Source organism: Rhinatrema bivittatum, chromosome 1, assembly GCF_901001135.1.
Source record: "Rhinatrema bivittatum chromosome 1, aRhiBiv1.1, whole genome shotgun sequence".
Lineage (NCBI taxonomy): Eukaryota > Metazoa > Chordata > Amphibia > Gymnophiona > Rhinatrematidae > Rhinatrema > Rhinatrema bivittatum.
Window position 1 is genome coordinate 812743086 of NC_042615.1, and position 24026 is coordinate 812767111.

General features: G+C 46.7%; 1 long non-coding RNA gene across 1 annotated transcript in view; it reads left to right on the plus strand.

Moving 5' to 3' along the window:
* Window positions 1–307: 307 nt before the first annotated feature.
* Window positions 308–24026, plus strand: part of LOC115078535 — a 59878-nt gene continuing 36159 nt past the window's right edge. Inside the window, exon 1 of the long non-coding RNA XR_003853122.1 lies at window positions 308–649. This is a non-coding gene — a long non-coding RNA (uncharacterized LOC115078535). The remainder of the gene's footprint in view (window positions 650–24026) is intronic.

The window sequence follows — 24026 nt, forward strand, 5'->3', positions numbered from 1 at the left end:
TCCATTTAACTCCCCAGGCATGGCAGGGCTTTTCAATGTCCCCTATGCGCTGTAGTACATCGAGGATGGTGGAGATTCTTAATCCCATGGTTGGGGCTGGCTCGGAGGCCCCCCTGCCACTTCCTTTGATTTTATTTTTTCCTTTTTCCTTATTTCTCTTTTTTTTTTTTCCCTTTGGGGTTACCCCTGTGGGGCCACCGTGGAATGGCCCCTTTAAGGGCACAAGGTGATGACATCACCAGCCCTGCCTGCAGCCTTTTCCAATAGCAGGAGCTTGCCCAATGCTCCCTGCCGCTTTTCTCGTCTTCTCACTCCGGCCCTGCGCAGTAGCATCACTCACAGTGGGCCCCCCCCGAGAGCCGCAGGAGGCAAAGGCACGGGTCCTGCAGCCGGCGGCCCTGCTCCTCGCTCTGCTGCGGCTGGGTCGGGCCACGGCAGCAGTGGAGTCTCCTCCCTGGCCCTCCCCGAGGCACCAAGGGCCACGCTGCTTTTGCTGTGGGAGGATGGGAAAAGGCCTCCCGCGGCTGCTGCCTCCAAGCATCCTGACGCGGCTCCTCTCTTGCCTTACAGCCGTGGGCCATGGCAGCACCTCCTCTCCTGGCCTGCTGTGCCAGGGGCCTCCTCAGGGGCGTGGGTGCCCCCATCCCAGGTGAGCTGGCATGACTGGACATCTGCCTTTCACGCCGCATGACTCAAGCACCTCGTTGTTGGTTGGATTGCACTATGACCGCCATTAGTTCTTCCCACAGAGGACAGAGCCACGGCCCTACCACAAATTCAGCATAGCAGTCACCAAACCGCCTAATGCTCGCGGAAGGCAGACAATAGGGCAGATCATCTTCAAACAGCCTGCAATAGGGCTAAAGTCCGTGGGACTTTTATATTGAATGCTCAAAGCAGATTTATGTACAGAAATCCGCTTTGAAAATGTGTGCGAAACCCCCTGCGCCATACGCGCTCCGAGGTTGCACCTGTTTGAGAGCGGGCGCCTGTGGATTTATACGCATGGTTTTGAAAATCAGAAGTAAGCATGGATATCCTTTCCCTGCCTCAGCTCCCCTCCCTGGAATGCCCGTTTTACTTATGTGCATGAAAGTGCACCCGAAAATAGTTTTTGTGCAAACCTCTACACACATACCTACGTTTCTGTGTTTCTCTGAAAGCTGTGAACGGAAGGAGGCAAGCCCAAGTGACATTTCTACACATCACGCCCACCTTCACCTCCCTCTCTGTTTAAATTGGCTATGAAAGACACAATAAGAGAACGTCCCAAGGGCCATCTGTGCAATGAAATCCCTTCCCAGCCAGTTTCAAACACCCAGTAAAACTGTTATTAAAATTATGCAATCAAATCTTCCGTACAGATATGGGAGTAAAGTCTGAAAGCTATACAGGAAGGGGGCAGAATCTGAACAGGACCTCCTCCACCTACAATTAAGTAACACGGTGCCTGCATCCACAGAAATTCCCTCAGCAACAGACAACTCACTTTACATATATATATACATATATACTTCACATTCTGTCACCTCAGTAGCCACAATACAAACAGATTCCTCTCCAAGACACTTTTTGAAGTAACTACAAAATCCTGCAAAAATGACACAGAACCTAGGTAGCAAACCTGCCACACCATAACAGCGCTAACTCCCAGGCCTCAATTAGCAGCAATCCTTCCTGACAAAGGGCAGCGATGCAAATATTCCTACAGGCCCTAGAATACCAGTACACCAGCCAGACTGCTAGAGATCCCTAACAGAATCCCTTATCTCAGTCACACAAGCAGAACCCAGACCGACCCGCACCCAGCACTGGATTTGTCAATAGGGCTCACTAGGCCTGTGCCCAGAATGGCAAAATCTGGGGAGCAGCTGAAGGGATGTGCATTTATTTAATTTGTTTTTGTTTTTTTAGTGTGAATTAAAACAATTAGTGTGCACTATTTTGAACCAGTGCACATTAAATAAAAATGAAAATTTAACAAAAAACAAAACATATGAAACGAATTTTAAAAGTGAAACAAACTGAAAAAGAAAACAAATCTTTTCTGGCTGCCTATCCCTATTCAGCTGAATCTCACTCAGCAGAGAACAGCCCTCTCTTTCCTGATCCAACTCCTTTCCTGATCCAGGCAGCATGCAGGGAACAGGAGAGCCTGCGGCAGTCGGATCAAAGAAGGATCATTTTGGGGAAATGTAAGAGGGGCTGAGTAGAGATCATTGGAGGGTGGGAAGAGAGACTGGGAGATGCAAGGGGGGGTTGCCTGGGGGGCATATGCCTGTGTGTGAGAGAGAGAGGGACAAGGGTAGGGAACAGTGTTCCTCTGTGTGTGTGTGTGTATGTGTGTGTGTGTGGATGTGGACGTAGGATGTAAGAGAGGGGGATGCAAGGAGGAGCAGGACCAGAGGATAGCAGGGATTCCTCCTTCCTCTCCTCCCCTCACACTGCAATTCAAATCTTCCCCACCTTAATCTTGGACTTTATCCCCCAGATCCAGGAACCTTCCTTTCTACCTCTCCCTTCTCCCCAGATCCTGTGACCCACTCCCCCAACCCTTCCTAGTGCCCCCTCCCCTTCCTCAGTCTAAGGACATCCTCCTCTTCCCTATCCCAGATTCCTAATCTTCTCCATCCCTCATCCGCCCCATCCCTAGTCCTCTTTTCACACTCCCTCCCCTTTTTCCTCCCTCCGTTCCTGATCCTCCTCCCCATTCCTGAGGTCTCCTCCCTGTACTTTTCTTCAGCCAATAAATTAGAAAATAAATGATACTAATAATAATAGTTTAAAACTACTCTGTGTAATGTAATATAAAAAATGGAAATGTTTGCCAATTTGCTTCAGAATTTTTACATTTTTGCCACAGGATATTCCCCTGAGCTGCCTCAGGAAATTAGGGGACTGTGCCTTTGGGGTTGAGGTGGGGGGATAGGAATTTATTGATTGATTGATTGATTTGTTTTTACCGTCGTTGGGGAGCACTATCACAACGGTTAACAAAGCAAACGCATAGTCAATATTCATGCATATAAATTAAATGAAAATTTGGTAAAAATAGAAAATGGTCACAATAGAGAGGGGGCTGACATAAGAAAATGCCATACTGGGTCAGACCAAGGGTTCATCAAGCCCAGCATCCTGTTTCCAACAGTGGCCAATCCAGGCCATAAGAACCTGGCAAGTACCCAAAAACTAAGTCTATTCCATGTAACCATTGCTAGTAATAGCGGTGGTTATTATCTAAGTCAACTTAAATAGCAGGTAATGGACTTCTCCTCCAAGAACTTATCCAATCCTTTTTTAAACTCAGCTATACTAACTGCACTAACCACATCCTCTGGCAACAAATTCCAAAGTTTAATTGTGCATTGAGTGAAAAAGAACTTTCTCCGATTAGTTTTAAATGTGCCCCATGCTAACTTCATGGAATGCCCCCTAGTCCTTCTATTATCTGAAAGTGTAAATAACCAAGTCACATCTACTCGTTCAAGACCTCTCATGATCTTAAACACCTCTATCATATCCCCCCTCAGCCGTCTCTTCTCCAAGCTGAAAAGTCCTAACCTCTTTAGTCTTTCCTCATAGGGAAGCTGTTCCATCCCCTTTATCATTTTGGTTGCCCTTCTCTGTACCTTCTCCATTAGGGATGTGAATCGTTTTTTGACAATTTAAAACAATCGTCCGATATTTTTTAAATTGTCAAAAATCGGTACAGTGCGAGATACAATAGAAATTTTCATGATTTTTCATGAAAAATCGTTACTCCCATTAGTGTCCACTAACGGGAGTTATTTGGGGTGAGGGCGGGAAAACTGGCACACCAAAACAACCCCTAAACCCATCCCGACCCTATAAAACTAATCCCTTACCTTCCCCCACCCCCCCCGAACCCCCTCCAAAACGTTTTACAAGTACCTGGTGGTCTAGTGGGGGGGCGGGGACCGATCTCCCGCTCTCGGGCCATCGGCGCCATTTTGGCTGCCACTCAAAAATGGCGCCGATGGCCTGATTAAAAAAAAACCCACCCGACCCTTTAAAGATGACCCCTTAGCTTCTCCCACCCTCCCGATCCCCCCAAAACATTTTTAAATTACCTGGTGCTCTAGTGGTGGTCCCGGGAGTGATCTCCCGTTCTCGGGCCGTCGGCTGCCAATCATAAAGATAGTGGCGGCCATCTTTAAAGATGGCGCCGGCCAGCCAGTGCTCCTACCATATGACAGGGGCCAGCCAATGGCACAGATACCCTGTCACATGGTAAGGGCAAAGGGCCATCGGCACCATCTTTATGAGTGGCAGCCGACAGCCGGAGAACGGGAGATCGCTCCCGGGACCACCACTAGAGCACCAGGTAATTTAAAAATGTTTTGGGGGGATTGGGAGGATGGGAGAAGCTAAGGGGTCATCTTTAAAGGGTCGGGTGGGGTTTTTTTTTAAACGGGCCATCAGCGCCATTTTTGAGTGGCAGTCAAAATGGCGCCGATGGCCCGAGAGCAGGAGATCGGTCCCCGCACCCCCACTGGACCACCAGGTACTCGTAAGAAGTTTTGGGGGGGTTCGGGGGGGGTGGGGGAAGGTAAGGGGTCAATTTTAAATGGTCGGGCCTCACTAAAAAAAAATTAATGATGTGAATCGGAACCGATTCCGATTCACATCTCCAGCGATCAGATTTTTTTTCTCCCTCCAGCCGAACCCGATCGTTAAGACGATCGGGCACACGATTCACATCTCTATTCTCCATTGCAATGATATCTTTTTTGAGATGCGGCGACCAGAATTGTACACAGTATTCAAGGTGCGGTCTCACCATGGAGCGATACAGAGGCATTATGACATTTTCCATTTTATTCACCATTCCCTTTCTAATAATTCCCAACATACTGTTTGCTTTTTTGACTGCCGCAGCACACTGAGCCAACAATTAGGCTTCTGCAACTAAGCACCCATTCTGGCAGCCACTGTGCTTACACTGGACAGTGCGTATATGCACAGATCTATAAAACCTGCATCTGTTCGTAAATTGCAGTAAATGTAGAGGTCCAGATTCAAAAGCCATTTAGATGGATAATGTAATAGTTAGCCATCTAAATGGCTTACCTGGCTATAGTACGGTATATATTCAGCCTTTATCCAGCTAAATTCTAGCAAGCTAATGAGTTACGTGGCTAGAAGTTAGTGAAATAAGTTAGGGGCAGTCCAGTGACGTAACTGGGAGAAGTTGAGTTAGCTGGCTATCTCTGATATTCAGTTAGCTGGATGACTTAGCCGGCTAAGGCTGGTTGAGTCAATAAGTTGTCCTAAAGTTAGCCACCTATAGTTAGCCTCCTAACTAATTAAGATATCCGGCTATATTTAATAGAATGCTTACACTATTGAATATGCTCCAAAGTTAGCTGGATAAATGTATCCGGCTAATTTTGCTACCCAGACTGTATCTGAATATAGACCTCTAAACCTCTAAAATTGTTTGGGGCATTAATTATGTAAACTCTCACCTATGGGTGGGGCCACATAAGTAGCTCCACCTTTTAGCTGTCCGATTCAGAATGGGCGTGTCTAAAACGCCTACACAACCAAAGGTTCTCCCAGGGATGGAGAGTGGAGGCTGGCACTGAAAACAAAAACATACATAAAATAAAATAAATGCACTATGCATTTACTATTGCAAGGAATGTAAACAAAAGCAGTGTGTACACATTTACATAACACATTTAAAATGTCATACTCCATACAAAACAGAAACACATGGCATTATAGTAAAAGACAAATTTATTAGCATTGAAAAATACAGAAAACTAGCTTTTTGTAAATTATAACAGAAAACTGCTAACTCAGTTTGATATTCCAATTTAGTTTGCCTCAAGAAAACTAAAATATTGGGTTTTGAAATTCACTTCTAAATTCTGGCCAGAATGAATATTTGCATAAATTCTCAATTTAATCTCAAGTGATGGTTGAGTCATTCAGACCAGTGGTCCCCCAGCCCTGTTCCTGGGGGCCCACCAGCCAGTCGGGTTTTCAGGATATCCACCATGAATGTGCATGAGAGGAAATTTGCATGTACTGCCTCCACAACATGCAAATTTTCTCTCATGCACATTCATGGTGGATATCCTGAAAACCCGACTGGCTGGTGTGCCCCCAGGAACAGGGTTGGGGGACCACTGATTTAGACAAACGTCTTTGCAGAGCAGATGAGTGATGAAGCAGCTGATGATGATTGGGAGATCATCTTCTGTGATCCGTGGGTCCCAGATGACCCTCACCTTTCTATTCTGCACAAGCTTATAGCAAACCTTCTGAAGTAGCCTGTGACTAAATTAAACTAATACTAAAAGTATGCACTGTTCGTCTATCTTGAAATAAAGCATAAATCAGGGTCAGATATTCAAAGATGAATGTTTAAGTAAATTATCCTACTCTGCTGCTGAATATCCCTGAGGAAATCGTTAGTTAGCTGGTGGATAGGCCTTATGTAGCTAATTTCCCTCCTACTATTGAGCGGCTCTAACTTATCCGGCTAAGTTTGAATATCACTACTTATCCAGTTGTGATTGCCCATAATTTATTCTGATTAGTAACTGCATCCGGATATGATATTAAGTTTTCAGTTACTTGTTAACCTAATGTTGCACATGGGATGGGGAAGACATTAATTCGTAGCAGGAAGGAAAGGACGTGCGCAGGGTGTGTGTGCACAGAGGAGAGGGAGAGTGGAGTTGTGAGGGAGAGTGGAGTTGTGAGGGGGAGAGAGGGTGGGTGTCTGTGGTACAGTGTGGGGGTGGTGAGCGGGGAGAGGGGCAATGGTGGGGTGGTTCGTGTGGGTGTCTGTTAGGGGATTTGGGGGGAGCTGTGCATTTTTCCTCCTCACTCCCTCTCCACCTCACTCTTCCCTCCTGCTCTCCTGTCTTCCCCTCACTCTCCCCTGCTCCCGCTTACCCTCTCACTGCTCTGCCCTTCCAGTCCCTCTCCCCATCATTTTCCCACTGCTTTCTTTCTAGCCCCTTCCTTCCTCCCCCATGCTGATCCCTGCTCTCCCCTTCAAGCTCTCCTCTCACTCACTCTCCAACTGCTCCACTCCTCCAGACCTCTTCACTCTCCTACTTCTCCCCTCTCCAGCCCCCTCCCCCTTAATTCTCACTGCTCCCTTTCTCCATCCCCCTCCCCCACTGTCCCCTGCTTTCTCATTGGTATTCCCTCCCCTCACTCTCTCATTGCTATCCCCCTCACTTTTCCACCCCCCCCTTCCCTCCAGCTCTCTCACACTCCCATTGCTCCCCCCTTCCGGCCTGCCTCCCCCCCTCACTGTCCCTCTTTTCCCCCTCCAGTCCCCCTCTCCCTTCTGCCTCCTTGATTCTCCCCTCCCCTTCATTCTACTGTCCCTTTCCATCTCCCATGCCTACTCTGGCCCTCCCTTCTCACTCCTCTCCCCCTCCTCGTTCCCTCCCACCTCTGGCTAAGAGGCCATTTTCCAGCGGTTGGGTGGGATGTGGGAACCCCCACCAGCTCTCCTGCCTACACTATCTCTCCTTTCCCTCATGTGTCGGTAGGACCTGGAAAACTCCACCCGCCTTTCCTCTGCCAGTGCCACCGCTGCACTCACTGGCCCCTCGATGCGGATGTTAGCGTTCCTTCCTTGCTGCCTGCAGCTTCTCCATTTGTTCTGGGTGAGGTCAATGCATTGATACACGTGCAGGCCCAACACAATGATCACCCAGAGCCCCTAATATGGTTTATATTGTATGTGTGTGTGTGTGTGTGTGTATTGTGTGTGGGTGTGGTGTGTGTGTGTGTTGTGTGTGTTGTGTTGTGTGTGTATGTGTGGTGTGTGTATGTGTGGTGTGAGTGTATGTGGTGTGTGTGTGGTGTGTGTGTGTGTTGTATGTGTGTTGTGTGTGGTTGTGTGTGTGTGTTGTGTGTTTGTGTGTGTATAGGAGAGGATTACAAACAAAGCTTACCCTGGCATTTTAGCGCTAGCTGGATTCACAGCAGAGAGAAGCAATTTATTTAAAGGACATTAAGGAGACAACAGCGTGCACATTAGTAGCTGTCAATACGTTCATCTTTAACAGTGGATTGGAACATCATTCCAGGACATTGAATTTATCTATATAAAAAAATTCTTCATTAATGGCTTGAAGATTTATGACAAAGACACTTTTATTTTTTTCCATAACTTTCTATTGTGATATGGATTAAGCATAATAAAATATTTTTTCTATTAGTATGTAAACAATAATTTTATTTATTTATTTATTTATTTATTTATTTAACACTTTTCTATACCGACCTTCATGGTAATAACCATATCAAATCGGTTTACATAGAACGGGGTAAGAACTTTAACAATAAACAATCATTTAACACAAGGAGCAAAGTTACAATCAATAAGGTGGATAAACTTGGAAGCATAGGTAGCTGGAAAAAAGAGTAGAAGGAGGCAAATAACCAAGAACAAAATAAGATTACAAATTAGTAGTTTGTACATATTGGCTGCTTAGAGCAGGGGTGGGCAATTCCAGTCCTCGAGGGCCACAAACCTGTCGAGGTTTTAGGATATCCCTAATGAATATGCATGACATAGATTTGCATACAACTGAGGCAGCGTGCATGCAAATCTCTCTCATGCATATTCATTAGGGATATCCTGAAACCCAGACTGGTTTGTGGCCCTCGAGGACCGGAACTGCCCACCCCTGGCTTAGAGGTTCCTAGTTCCAGAGTTCGTGAATTGTGACTAAGGACCGTTAGTGTGTTTCGGAGGGTTGCGGGAAGGCTTGGCGGAAAAGCCATGTCAAGATGTTTTCTGAATGTTAGATGGCATGGTTCCAATCTAAGATCTGTGGGGATGTTGTTCCAGATTGTAGGGCCTGCTATCGAGATTGCCCGGTCTTTCGTGATAGTGAGACGTGCGGCTTTGGTTTGGGGGGGGGGGGGGTTTGCAGAGTTCCTTTGTATGCTTCTCTAATTGGTCTGGTAGAGGTGTGGAGTCTGAAAGGGATTTCAAGGTCGAGCTGTAGATGATTGTGGACCGTTTTGTGTATTATGGTGAGGGATTTGTGTAGGATTCTGTAGTTTACTGGCAGCCAGTGTAGGTTCCGGAGGATGGGTGAGATGTGTTCTCCGCGGTTGGTGTTGGTCAAGATTCTTGCTGCGGCATTCTGAAGCATCTGTAGAGGTTTGGTGGTGGAGATGGGGAGTCCGAGGAAGAGAGCGTTGCAATAATCTATTTTGGCAAAGAGCATGGTTTGTAGGACTGTCCTGAAGACGTGGAGGTACAATAGGGGTTTGAGTCTTTTTAAAACCTGAAGTTTATAGAAACAATCTTTGGTTGTGTTGTTGATAGCTTTCTTTAGGTTTAGACGGTTATCGAGGATAATACCGAGGTCTCTTACATGTGTGACCTGAATGTTGGGGTGGGTCTGTGGGGGGAATTATCTTGGTTGGAAGAGATAAGGAGGAGTTCAGTCCTGGCGGCATTAAGGACCAGGTTCAAACTGGTGAGGAGGCTGGTGATGGATTGTTGGCAGTTGTTCCAGAAAGTGAGTGTTTTTGTGATAGATTCTGTTATAGGAATCAGAATCTGCACGTCATCTGCGTAGAGGTAATGTATTAGGTTTAGGTTCGTTAGCAGCTGGCAGAGGGGGAGGAGGTAAATATTGAAAAGGATAGGTGATAAGGATGATCCTTGAGCTACACCTAGCGAAGATTTTATGATGGGCGATTCTTTATTGTTAATTTTTACCTTGAAGCTTCTGTTGCTGAGGAAAATAATAAATATTTTTCTTTTTTTACTCTTGAAAATGGTTTTATATTAGTGTTCATTTTTTGTTTAGTTGATATTATATATATATATATATATATATATATATATATATATATATATCATATATTGCCCACAGTGGAAGGGTCCAGCTACCATTCTACTGCCTCTGACAGCCTGGAGCAGGAATTAGAGGCAGGGGTGTGTCAGCCGGCGGAGCCGTTTGATTTAATTGGTTCTGTGCCACTGAGTTCCTTATGATGATCTATCCAAATGTCACAGGAACAGTGCGGCCCTGAAAAACCCTCCCCCAATCCCCCCTTCTGCTTCATCCTATTCTTCAGCAATGAACTCGAGCCAGCTTTAATGGTTAACATTGTGTTATGGAATACTTGACCAAATCAGAAGATGAACAAAAAGCCTCACATGAGATTTCCCAGCATGCAGTGGACGCAGATCCTCCTTCCCTCACGAAATGACCTGTTTTCCCATGGTGCCCGCCGCTCAGACAGCAGCCTTGCTCCCTCGTCTTGAGTGTGATAGATGCCCGGGTCGGGCTGACAAGCTAAAAACTCCGGCAATGCATCAGCGAATTCCCGGCTTCTCGTTCCTTTGTAAAGGCTGAGCTGCAAGAAGGTGCCCCACAGGCAGACGGGCTCTGCTATTTCACGGGGCCCGGCCTCCACCTGCGCTGCCCGCTGCCAGATCCTATGCAGAACTGACTGCGTATCAGCTATGCATATCCCCCACCGGAGCGGGCCACTCGCTCTGCACGTTGGGCTTTCCTGTAAACCGGAAGGAGAAGACCCTCACCACCTGACGGACCTCTCGTACCAGGCCCTCCGTTTAGCACGCGGACAGGAGTGGTGCAGATTTGCAGAAATAACGCCATCTGATGTAGCACCCCCGACTCCTATCATTGATTGCCACGACAAGATTTCAACTGCCATTTTTTTTTTCTTCTTCAGGGTTTGCCTTAGCAGGAAATCTGGAACGTGTCATTAAAAATAATAGCCCATTAGTGGTGCTGCGTGGAAAGATTTATCAGTGCTAGCCATGGAAACGGCAGGCAATAGAAGCTGTCAGGCCCATTCGCATTCCCCCATCCACTGTGGTTATCTCAAACAGCACTTTATCTCTCTCTCTCTCTCTGGCCTTCCGGCGCTTGTCCTGTGCTTTTTTATTTTTTAATGCTGTTTCTCCTCCCCCCCCCCCCCACCCCCTTCACCTGCTCGATTACTTTGTCTCAATATTTCATTGTTTGACAGAGATTATAAAAATAACCGCTCCAGCCCTGTCAGAACTGATCCAAGGTCAAGGCTGCATAGAAATCTCCGTGGCACGGGGACGATCTGAGAGAAAATACTTCCTTATTTTTACTCCAGCCTCTCAGATCACGAGCCCCCCCCCCTTTTTTTTTTCTACCGAAGATTATACTTGCCTCTGATACAGTATTTAAATTCTGGAGTCATTTGAATGTTTGTATTATATCCCTTCCAACTCTTCCGGTCTATATATATTAGGTCCTTTAGTCTCAGCTTTAGCTGTGTTCTTCTGGGGATGTGCCTCCCAGAACTTAGATCCAATTCTCCAGATGAAATCTCATCAAAGATTTGTACAAGAGGAATCTTGTTTTTTTTCTGCCGAACATATTTTTTTTTTTCTATGTATGTACCGCTTGCACTCTCTAGTGGCTTGCTATACTGTTTGCTTCCCTCTGAGATCATCAGCTATAATTCCCCTCTCCCCACCTTCTTCTCCTATCTCTGGTCCTTGTCCGTTTCTAGGGATGTGCCTTCATTTAAAACAAATACGCGGAGTCACGTGATGTGGTGATCTGGGATAGACGTGTCTACCCCGGCTCCAGGAGCTAGCCCCAGAATCTATTATTTTTCTCTAACATCCGCGCCTGTACCGCTTCCAAAGTTCACCTGTGAGCACTGCCTATGAATATCGACCGCTATATGAATAGATCCCCGGTCGCCATGCCTGCTAAAATAGCGAAAAAGGACAAGGAAAAACCTAAGCCTGGAGAAGACAAAATGGCGACTGGTGGTGACAAAACTGCTGCGGGCACGGTCGATGCAGCGACGCTTAATGCCTTAACTAATGCGGTCACATCAGCGGTGTCGGACAAGCTGGACAAGATCTCGGAACAGCTCACCTCGATGCAAGCGGCGTTTGCAGAGCTTCCTCCGCGGATTGATGCCTTGGAACTCCGAGTCTCAGCGGCAGAAGATGAGGCCTTAGCGAATGAGGGCAAACTTCGCAAAATGGAAAAACTGATTCAAGCGCAAGATGATCGTATCGACGATCTGGAGAATAGATCACGGCGCAACAACTTGCGTTTCGTTGGCCTACCTGAATCCATCCCGGACAATGAACTTAGTGAGCAATTGTTTCAATGGCTGCCATCGGCCTTGGGCATTCCGGAGCAACTTGGCGCCTTAAAAATCGAGCGCGCACATCGACTGGGAAATCGTGCGGGGCCAAACCAGCGGGCTCGTGTGGTTATTGCTCGTATTCTTGATTATGCGGACCGGCAACGGATTTGGAGTGCCTCCCGGAAGGTCCCGGCTCTTAAATATAAAAATGAGCAGGTTCGTATCTTTCAGGATTTTTCTGCCCGAGTGGCGGCCAAAAGGAAGGAATTTGGATCAGTGTGTTCCCAGCTCGCCAATAAACAGGTGCGATTCGCACTCCAATTTCCTGCTAAGTTGCGCGTGTGGCATGAGGGGCAATCGCAGGCTTTTGATTCGGCTCCTGAAGCCCTGAAATATATGCAGCAAACATTTGAAAATGCGGCGGATGGCTGAGGGGCCTACTCTGAGCGTTCGCAGCTACTGCGGAAGGTGTTTGCAGTAATAAGGGATCTCGACGTGTTCAGATCTACATCTTTAGCTTCTTGTACTTTACTTGGTGCTCCTCGGTGCTTTTCTACCGGGCACTTGATGTTACATTTTTTGTACTGATCTACTGGGGACTAGCTCCTGACCACAGAATTTGGCTCCAGCTCTCGTTATTGAGAGATTTGTTAGAAGAATGGATGTATGGGGTTTGGGGTTGTGTGATGGGGGTGAGGGGTGGGGAGGGGGGGGGGACGACACCTAGCATGTAACAATCTTATCATTGGAGGTATTGGGCATCTTGTTGGATTGGGGGTGAACCGAAGGGTTCTGCCTGTATCAAAGTCTGTATTGTATGCCTTGCTTGTACTGGTCATGATTCTTGTTATTGTTAATTACCATGATTCCTAAAGTTAATTACATGAGTTGGAATGTGGCGGGGTTGGGGACTCCTAGCAAGCGGGAGAAGGTTCTGGCTCATTGTCGCAGATCCAAAGGGGACATTGTGTTTCTCCAAGAAACACATATGCGTGACAAGGAACATCTTAAGCTGAAAAACAAAAAGGGGTACTCACAGGTTTTCTTTTCCTCTGGCACCAGTAAACGTAATGGTGTGGCTATTTTGATTCAAGGTTCCACTCCTTTTCAAGTGCACTCTCAGTGGTCTGATACCGAAGGCAGGAGCATTATTATTAAGGGCCAACTGTATGGTAAACCTATTGTGCTGGCCTCCATATATGGCCCTAACCATTATTCCCACTCCTTCTTTTCCAAATTGGTGTCCCAGATTTCGGCGGTGGGAACTGATTCAGTCATTTTGGCTGGAGACTTTAACTGCCTAGCTGATAATGTTCTGGACAAATGTTCTACAGTTCGTACTCCTTCATTGGGAAAGGGGAAAGGTATTGCCTTCCTTTGTCATGCCCTGCAACTTATTGATGTCTGGAGGGTGTTACACCCGTTGGAGAGAGACTACTCTCATTATGCTAGGGCTCACCCAGCTAAATCCAGAATCGATTATATATTAATCTCTGAATCTCTTTTTACAGAAGTAGAGCGGGCAGATATTGGTGCCCTGGTCATCTCCGATCACTGTCCTGTTTCTTGTGTCATTGGGGAGGCAGCTAGGCTTCCTTCATTGTTTCAATGGCGGATGCCGGAGTGGCTAGCTACTGATACTGAATTTGGGAAATATTTAGAGCAGAGGTGGTCACAGTATGAGGAGTTCAATGGCCAACATGCAGACACGCCAGTCTTATACTGGGAAACTGCCAAAGCGGTCATAAGGGGAGATATCCTTCAATACACAATCCGAAAAAAGAAACAGCAGAGTGCTCAAATATTGGATCTGGAACGTAAATTGAAATATTATAAGGCCCAGTGGAACAGACAGAACTCCACCCTGTGGAAGGACAGGTTCCAACAGACTCAGGTTTTGTTGAACGATCTCCTCCACCGTAAAGCCACTGGGAGTATGTTTTCCTATCGGCATAAGCTTTTTCTTCATGGTGACAAGCCGGGCAAGCTTTTAGCTCGGCTTTCTAAATCGGCTAATCCGACTAAATTTATCTCTCATATTAATAAAGCTGATGGCTCCAGGGCTGTGTCCACCTCTGAGATAGGGATGGTATTCCAACAGTTTTATGAAACTCTATATGCCTCTGAACCACCACATGAGACTAATCAACAGGCTTTTTTTCAGAACTTGCAACTTCCCTCATTGAATGACTTGCAGCGTGAGGGATTAAATAGGCCCATTTCTGCTATTGAAATTTCCAATGTAATTTCGGACCTTAAATTACACAAATCTCCAGGGCCAGATGGAATGACGTCCTTGTTTTATAAGTTGCTGAAAGAAAATGTGACCCTACCCTTAACTATGCTTTTCAATCACATGATCACTAGTGCCGTTTTGCCGGACACGATGAAAGTAGCGGCCATTACTATCCTACCAAAACCTGGGAAAGACCCAGCACAACCAGGTTCCTATCGCCCAATTTCACTCCTAAATCAGGATGTCAAGATTTATGCAAAAATTTTAGCTAATCGTTTAAAGTTAATTCTCCCTCATCTCATATCCCAGGAACAGACTGGTTTCGTTTATGGTAGAAAGCCGGTTGCCAATATTCGACGTTTGCTGGTGGCCCTGGAAACATGTCATCGGGATAACACCACCGATCCCCTGCTAGTAAGCTTCGACGCTGAAAAAGCGTTCGATAGAGTAGCATGGGCCTATTTGTTTGATGCCCTGAACTATTTTGGTTTCAATGGACCCTTCCTTTCAGCCATTAAGATACTATATGGAGATCCCAAAGCGTTTATTTGTATAAATGGTTCCACTTCTCCTTTATTTACGTTGGGCAGGGGAACTAGACAGGGTTGCCCCCTATCTCCCCTTCTGTATATTCTTTCATTGGAGCCGTTAACCCAAAAAATTAAGCAATCCCCTTTAATTTCTGGCATTACTTCCAGGGGCATTGAGCAAAAAATGATGCTCTTTGCAGATGACATGCTGATGACCATTTCTCATGCTCGTCGCTCCCTACCAGAGCTTTTGAGGCTTATTCAGACCTTTGGCACCTTTTCAGGACTAAAGTTGAATCTCACTAAATCCGAAGCTCTAGATATTACGGGATCTCTTCGGGCTCTTTGGCCGGATTTTCCGTTATTATGGGCAACGGATACGATCAAGTACCTTGGGATTCGAATTCATGTGAACCCCCAGAGCTGGTATTTTCACAATATTACCCCCTTAATTAAATTATTTCAACAGAAAGTCAATAGTTGGATATCCTTACCTTTATCTATTTCAGGCCGCATAGCTTTAGTTAATATGATTTTGCTTCCCAAATTGCTTTATGTTTTGCAAATGACTCCCTTTTATTTGAAACCTAAGGATGTACGGGTACTGCATCGGATCCTGGGTACCTTTTTTTGGAGTCCTAGGAGAGCTAGGATGTCCTTTCCCAAATTAATGGTACCCAAATCGGCAGGTGGCTTGGGAGTTGCTAATCTGCGATTTTATAATATTGCCTGTTTGTTATCTACCTTGCGAGAATGGTTGGGATATGGGGGTGAGTCTGAGGTCCTGCAACTTGAAAGGGCAGCCTTCTCTCCATATCATTTGACATTTGTACTGCATTCCCCTGCTGGAATGCTGCCGCTTTACATCACTAATAGCTTACTGGCTAGCGGTATGCGTAATTGCTGGAAGTATATCCGGGTATTTCTACATTTGGATTGGAAGGTGTCTTATTGTCTTCCGTTACTACATAACCCGATGCTTCCTGCTGGGATGCCTAACCGTTTGTTGCAGAGAATACAAGAGAGGGGTATTGATAACATTTTACCTTTTGTTGATTTGCAGTCCCACATGCCTCGATCTTTTGATTACTGCTGCCAAAACCTTAATTTTCTCCCTTCAGACTTTCTTACTTATTTACAGATTCGTAGCTATATCCAGACCTGTATAGCGGGTTGTAAATGGGGGATGACCAACGGTCCTTTCCAGAGACTGTTACATGTTAGTTCACTGAAATCGGTGAGATTATCTATGTACTATAAATTTTTGCATGATACCTCTCATTACCACTTACATCGCACCTGTGCCAGTGTGTGGTCCTTGGATCTGGCATGTGACATTTCGGTGAAAGCCTTACGAATGAGCGGGCAAGCAACCCATAAAGCAGCCATTAGTATACCTCTTAGGGAAACACACTGGAAGGTTCTCCATAAGCTGGTGTTTTGGCCTCGTAAAGCATTTCTAGCAGGCATAGCTAGTTGTGGTGATTGTATTAAATGCTTTTTCCCTAATGCTACTTTATTACATTGCCTGTGGGACTGTACATGTATTCAGGCTTTTTGGCTCCAGGTTTTCCAACACTATTCCAGTGAGACCATGTTGCACCATGAATGGACTGCCCAGTTTTGTTTGCTGGGCATCAAGAGTGGAAAAGGATCTACTCTTAGCATGTCTTCCCTTCTGCTTCATAAAAGTCGACTGCTTGCCTTACGCCTCATCCTACGTCATTGGCTATCTGATTCTGCGCCTACTATCCGTGAATGGACTGAGGCTATGCTTACTTTGTATCTACTGGAAAAGAAATCACTAGTGACGACGTCCCGCAAACAACAGCTTCGATTTGCAGCTCTATGGGACCCATTTACTCAACCACTACCCGCCTCCCGGACGGCGGACGTACCAACCGTTTCCTCTCATACTACAGACTTATGATCATATTTCTGAAGCTTGTTCTTGCTTTCTGCCCCTCTGACTTGGACTGGAGGTGGACTTCAATCCCATATGTGGTAGCAGTTAGTTTGATGCTGGTGTCGTGGGGTGGGGGGGGGGGTAACTAGGGGGCCTACAGGGGACTGGGGGGTCGGAAGAGGGTTATTGTTATTTCGGATACTCTCTTATTGTTTATTCGGTGCTAGTCTTATTTTCAGACATACTGTTGTGTTGTTGCTATGTGCACTGTTTTGTTCTTTTGTCATTCCTCAATAAAAAAGATTTCAAACAAAAAAATAAAACAAATACGCAATCTGAAATGAAGGACGGCACATTTTAAAAACACAAATGAATGGTCAGTACTCTTACTATAAGGAGTGGAGGAGTCAGCCTAGTATTTAAAGCAGAGGGTTGTAAACCAGGGAGATTAGGGTTTGAAATCCCACTGCCACTCTTTGTGATCTTGGATAAGTCATCTTGCCTTCTATTATCGCAATTACAGATTTATAGGCTTATAATCTTAAACCCTCTATGAATAGGGAAATATTGATAGTACCTGAATGTAACCCACTTTGAAAGTGTCCAGAAGCAGAATATAAATAACTAAAATGGTTCAGATACTATTGAAGTCTGCAAAACTGCAGGTTTCTTTTTTGCTTTTCCGAGCAGGCCAGTAGCTAGTGATGTCATCACAGTGAACCTAGACGACAGGAGCTAGGGCTAGGATGGGATAAGGAAGAAGTAAAGAGGCAGGACCAATCAAGGTCAAGCATTTTTTTCTTCAACCAGCCTAAGCTAGCTGGCATCTGCATGGATTCACAGTGGTGCCCCCCCCCCCCCCCCCCCCTTATTTTTTTAACTTGAAACTGAAAGAAAGTTTGCCAGGTACCATTTTACTTCACGTCTGTGCTGGAAAGTACAGAAGAAGGTTGTGTGTTTCTGATGCCGTCTCCAAGCCAAAGAAAAATTTGAAAAACATTTAAGAAAGGAAGCTAAGAGAACTTAAAAGTGAAGTGGGCTCTGGCTCTGCTGTTTCCTCTTTTCACACAGTGTGTTACCGTGTGTAAAACATCTTCTTGTATTCAGCGTTACATAGTTACAAAATGCTTTATCACTGAACAAGCAGAAGGAAGGGTCTCAGATCTCTGTGTGCTGTGCAGTGCAGTTTTGCTTTCCATTGCATTGCAGATAGAGAACTATGCAGAGAGAGATTTATTTTAAGAATCATTCACAAAAAAGCGGGAAGTAGCTTGCTTGTTACGGCGGTTACTCCCCCAAACCAAATAAGCCTGATACTTCACTTTCAATGCATATCCAGCATAGCTCTCTGCTTCTACAGCAAGGGAGAAAGACTGATACTTCACGCATTTCCAGCACAGCTCTCTGCTTCAACGGCAGGGGAGCAAGACTGATACTTCATGCATATCCAGCATAGCTCTGTGCTTTAACAGCAGGGGAGAAAGACTGATACTTCACTTTCAATGCAATATCCAGCATAGCTCTCTGCTTCAACGGCAGGGGGAATGAAGAAAAGTGGATCTATATACAAACAACAACCAACAAGGACTGAATTACATAGTTTGGGTAAACAAATAAGCATGGGTGTAGGTTGCTTATTTCGGCGGTTACTACCCCTAACTAATTAAGCTAGATATTTCACTTATATGCAGTTCCAACACTGCTCTCTACATTAATGATGGGGGTGGAAGGAAAATAGAACGAAAAGGTTACTAAGAGCCAAGAGTAACAGATAAGTATGAGAAAAAAAAAAGTGTAAAACTTGCTGGGCAGACTGGATGGGCCGTTTGGTCTTCTTCTGCTGTCATTTCTGTGTTTCTAATCACAGTGGCAGTGACTCTGTCTCAATGACCACTGCACTGATGAGATAAAACAGTGGTGTAAGCCTAGCTTCAGTTTTTGCCTCTCTGTGAGTTTTTTGTATAGGGAAACGAAGTCTCCGACTGTCCCACTGAATACAGTGTGTGTATACGCTCTTTTACCATAAACCATGTCATCTCTGGAAAATAGTACTTTGGCAGTGCAGCAGTTAGAAAACGGTATGACGGTGTGTGCCAACTGTGTGCACTGTGCAGTCTCTGCCTGTGTGTGAGACTTTTTTTTCCCCTTTTTTCCAGTATCCACACTGGTATATGTGGGAATGGTGGTGTGTGTGTGAGTACTGAGTATGACGTGTACAGTAACACTACATATTGTGAAAGTAAAACCCCTTTTCCCTCCTAGTGACTGTCAAATTGAATTCCATCACCTCACATGGATTAAGAAATTGATGCTCAAGTACCACCAACAACAATGGTAAAAGAAAGGAAAAGCTTTGCCGCCTTCTGGAAAGTCACTGCTCCAAAACGCGCGTCCAACCACCCCCCCCCCCCCCCCCCCCCCCGAACCTAATAGCGCCCGCAACATGCACATGCATGTCGATGGCCCTATTAGGTATTCCCGCGTGATTCAGTATTTAAAATGTGCAGCCAAGCCACACATTTTGCTTTCAGAAATTAGCGCCTGCCCAAAGGCAGGCGTCAATTTCTCCATTCACCGGGAAAGTGCGCAGAAAAGCAGTAAAAACTGCTTTTCTGTGCACCGTCCGACTTAATATCATGGCGATATTAAGTCAGAGGTCCTGAAAGTTGAAAAAAGTAAAAAATAAAAAAAAATAAAAATTTAAAATGGGCCCGCGGCTGTTGGGTCGAAAAATTGAGCGGCCGGCAAAATTGAGCGTCGGCTGTCAAACCCGTCTGACAGCCGCCGCTCCTGTCCAAAAGGAGGCGCTAGGGACGCGCTAGTGTCCCTAGCACCTCTTTTTACCACCAGGCCTAATTTAAATAAATTAAGATACTGTATCGCGCGCACTCCTGCGTTTTTACTGTAATGGCCCGTAAGTAAATGTCTAGGCTGGGAGCCATGGCTGGTTATTGCACGTTCTCTGCATAAAAACCTTCAGCGTTCAAAGCATCTGATACCTCCTCCGTGCAATACTCGACAGAAGTCGCTTCTCAGAATCTCACTGTATTCCTCTTGCCTTTGGACTTGTCGCTGCTTAGAAACGGTCTTTGCAGTTTTATTTATTTATTTGTGTGTGTGTGTGTGTGTGTGTAGGGGTGGGTGGGGGTGGATAGCCCCAATTCCCAGAAAATCATGTCAGACCGCAAAGGCCTCCTCTGAATCCTTGACCTTGTGTATCAGGGCTGACAAGGCTGGGTTTGTTACCTTGCAAATGCCTCTTAACAATGAAATATTGTGATAAAGTAATTGAGAAGGTCAGAGCTATCAGCTCGGCAGTGCTAGGTGCAGTGCTGGGCTGCATAGCTGATGCAGGCACCGGATTAAGCCTGGAATATTTATGAGAGCTGCAGGGGCCCTGACGGTACTACAGGTGTACAGAGAAACACAGGGCATCTATTATCCAAAATGGGAGCGCGCTGACAATTACACCATGGACTTCATTCCCACAAATTCACTTTGGTCCCTGAAGGTTGCTTAGAGGTAAATATTTAGGTTTTACTGAACAAAAACTGTCATAAAAGAAGACGCTTGTCAGGTAATTTAGAGAAGAAAAATATATTCAGCACAGCCTGAAGGAAAAGATATTTGCAGCACGCAGGGAAGGAATCACCCTAGACTCTGCACTGATGGTGTCCTCTCCAGCAGCAGACATGCTTCACTCAGACACAGATGCACTTAGCGTCCTTTGATATGAATAGATTTATTCCCGTCTGGCCAGAGCGCTGCTGCAGCCACACAGCTCCCCCAGGACGTCCTATGGCAGCGATTTGGACATTTTCAAACTTTTTACCTGGCAGAAAAGTAGAAAGCTATCTACAGCAAACCCTCTTTTTCACTGTTTATCATTCAGCCTATGGGGACTGGATGGCTCAGGGGAATGGTCACAGCATCACAGAGGCCAGCACTTCCAATCCCAGAGAAGCTGGCCTACATGAAATGAGATGCGGTACTCCTGGGAGAATTCTGCACACAAACATTACTTTGCATTGGTTAAAACCACAATATACATCACATTCATTAAGTAATTAATTTAAACTAGAAGACAGAAAAGTTAATACTCAAAGATGCAGAGTTTTAAATATTTTGAGCAGAATTCCCCTAGAAGTACATTGTAAGAGTGTCCCTTCTATCCTCTCTCCCTACTCCCCTGGCCAGACCTCTTACATTCTGCCCTCTCAGACCCCCAACTCCTCCGTACTCCACTATCTCCCCCCTCCCCCTCCAGGCTCAACGCCTTCCACTCTATCTCCACCCCAGCCCTCTAGTCCCAGAGTTTTACCCCTCTTTCAACAACCCCGTCTCTCTCTTGCACCCCCTCCCCCACACACCCTCACCCAAGCTTCCTCTCTCTCTTACACACACACACACACCCTATCACACAGGCTCTCTCTCTCTTTCTTACACACACACACACACTCTCTCACCCAAGCTTCCTCTCTTACACACACACACACACACACCCTCACCCAAGCTTCCTCTCTCTCTTACACACACACACACACACACCCTCACCCAAGCTTCCTCTCTCTCTTACACACACACACACACCCTATCACACAGACTCACTCTGTCATGCATATACACACACCCTCACACAGGCTCTCTCTCTCTTACACACACACACACACACACCCTCACCCAAGCTTCCTCTCTCTCTTACACACACACACACACACACACACACACACCCTCACCCAAGCTTCCTCTCTCTCTTACACACACACACACACACACACACACACTCACCCAAGCTTCCTCTCTCTCTTACACACACACACACACCCTCACCCAAGCTTCCTCTCTCTCTTACACACACACACACACACCCTATCACACAGACTCACTCTGTCATGCATATACACATACCCTCACATAGGCTCTCTCTCTTACACACACACACACCCTATCACACAGGCTCACGCTGTCATGCATATACACAAACCCTCACACAGGCTCTCTCTCTCTTACATACACACACACACCCTATCACACAGGCTCACTCTGTCATGCATATACACACACCCTCACACAGTCTCTCTCTCTCTCTCTTACATACACACACACACCCTATCACACAGGCTCACTCTGTCATGCATATACACACACCCTCATACAGGCTCTCTCTTGCACACAAACATACCCTCACACAAGCACCCTCTCTCACACACATACACACACAATCCCTCTCTTATATGCACCCTCATTCAAACAGGCTCCCAATTTCTACACTCCCTCACAATCTCTCCTCACACCCTCCTTCACACAGGCTCTCTCTCTCTCATACACATACACGCACCTTCACACATACGCTTCCCCTATCATATAGGCTCATAGGCTTTCTTGCCTCTCGTGTTGGGCCTTCTCTTGTCTTCTTTGGTTGTGAGTGAGGTGGGGCTCTGCCTGCGACCGCCAGCCCTGCTGATCTTCGCCATGAGCAGGGTGGGCTCCACTTGCAGCCCCCCTGATCTTTTCCAGGCCTGCCTGATTTTCAGCTGGGAGCAGGATGGGCTCTGCTTGTGGCCTGCAAGGCCTTTTTCCAAATTCTATGCAAAAAAATGAAAATTCTGCGCAGGAGGGGAATTCTGTGCTGCAGCGTAGCGTAGACTTCCCCCAGAAGTACAAGGACCATGGCAGAGGCATTCACATCACAACTCCTGTCAGATTTCTATGAATCTGGGAATTCTGCTGCAGGCCTTGTCACTGACATGTTGTTGCGTGTGTCGGCCAGGCCCTCTTACCCCCCATTCACCTGTCCCAGCGCCTGGCTCCGCTTCTCTCACAGCCATGAGCCACCACCTCCGAGCCGCCCCTTGTGCTCCTGACTCCGCGATGGACGTCTCTGCTCTGCGGCGGGTGTCCCCGCATGTGGGGAGACACCACTGTCCCGTGCCGCTCCCCTCTCTAGGTGCGCGCACGCATCTCTTCTTCCTTTAAAGGGGCCGCGGTGGGAATCCAACCCGCGGCCCTGGATGATGACATCACTGGGTCCCGGTATACAAGGCCAGGCCCAGCCAGAGCTTTTTTGCCTTTGCAACAGGTCTCCATGCTGGACATGTACTTAGTTGCTTTCTCTGGTGATTCCTTCGTGTTCCTGGTTCCTGTTTCATTTGAGTTCCTGTTCCTGATCCTGGTATTCGTTCCTGCTCCTGGGTCCTGTGTCTACTCTGCTTGTTCCTACGGACTGATTCTCCTGAATCTGACCACTGCTTTGCCTGACCACGCTACTGATCATCTCCTGGACCCGACCATTGCTTTGCCTGACCACGCTACTGATCATCTCCTGGACCCGACCACTGCTTTGCCTGACCACGCTACTGGTCATCTCCTGGACCCGATCATTGCTTTGCCTGACCACGCTACTGATCATCTCCTGGACCCGACCATTGCTTTGCCTGACCACGCTACTGATCATCTCCTGGACCCGACCATTGCTTTGCCTGACCACGCTACTGATCATCTCATGGACCTGACCATTGCTTTGCCTGACCATGCTACTGACCTTCTCCTGGTCCTGACCACTGCTTTGCCTGATCACTCTACTGACCATCTCCTGGACCTGACCACTGCTTTGCCTGACCATGCTACTGATCATCTCCTGGACCTGACCATGCTACTGATCTTCTCCTGGACCTGACCACTGCTTTGCCTGACCATGCTACTGACCATCTCCTGGACCTGACCACTGCTTTGCCTGACCACTCTACTGATCATCTCCTGGACCTAACCACTGCTTTACCTGACCACGCTACTGATCTTCTCCTGGACCTGACCACTGCTTTGCCTGACCACTGCTTCATTTGACAACGACCCTGCTTGTTTCCTGATTTGACCTTTGCCTTGCCCGATTCTGGTTTTGACCTATGCCTGTCTTGCCACTCTTCCTTGCCTGCCACCTGCCCCAACTCCATCCTGTTCAACGATGCTTCTCTTGAACTCATTCTGGACTTTGCCTCTCAGACTTCGGCCTGTTCTTACTCGAGCGACCCCTGTCTGCCTCTTGTTCTCCTAGGCGCCTAGGTCTCCGGGACTCCGCCTCATCCAGATCCAACTACCAACTTCTACCGCTGCTGATTCCTGGCTGACCTCCGCATCCTTCCTAAGAAGACCTTGGACAGAGGCCCGCCTAACTCCAACCGGCCCTGGCACCCAAGGGCTCAACCTGCGGGGAACA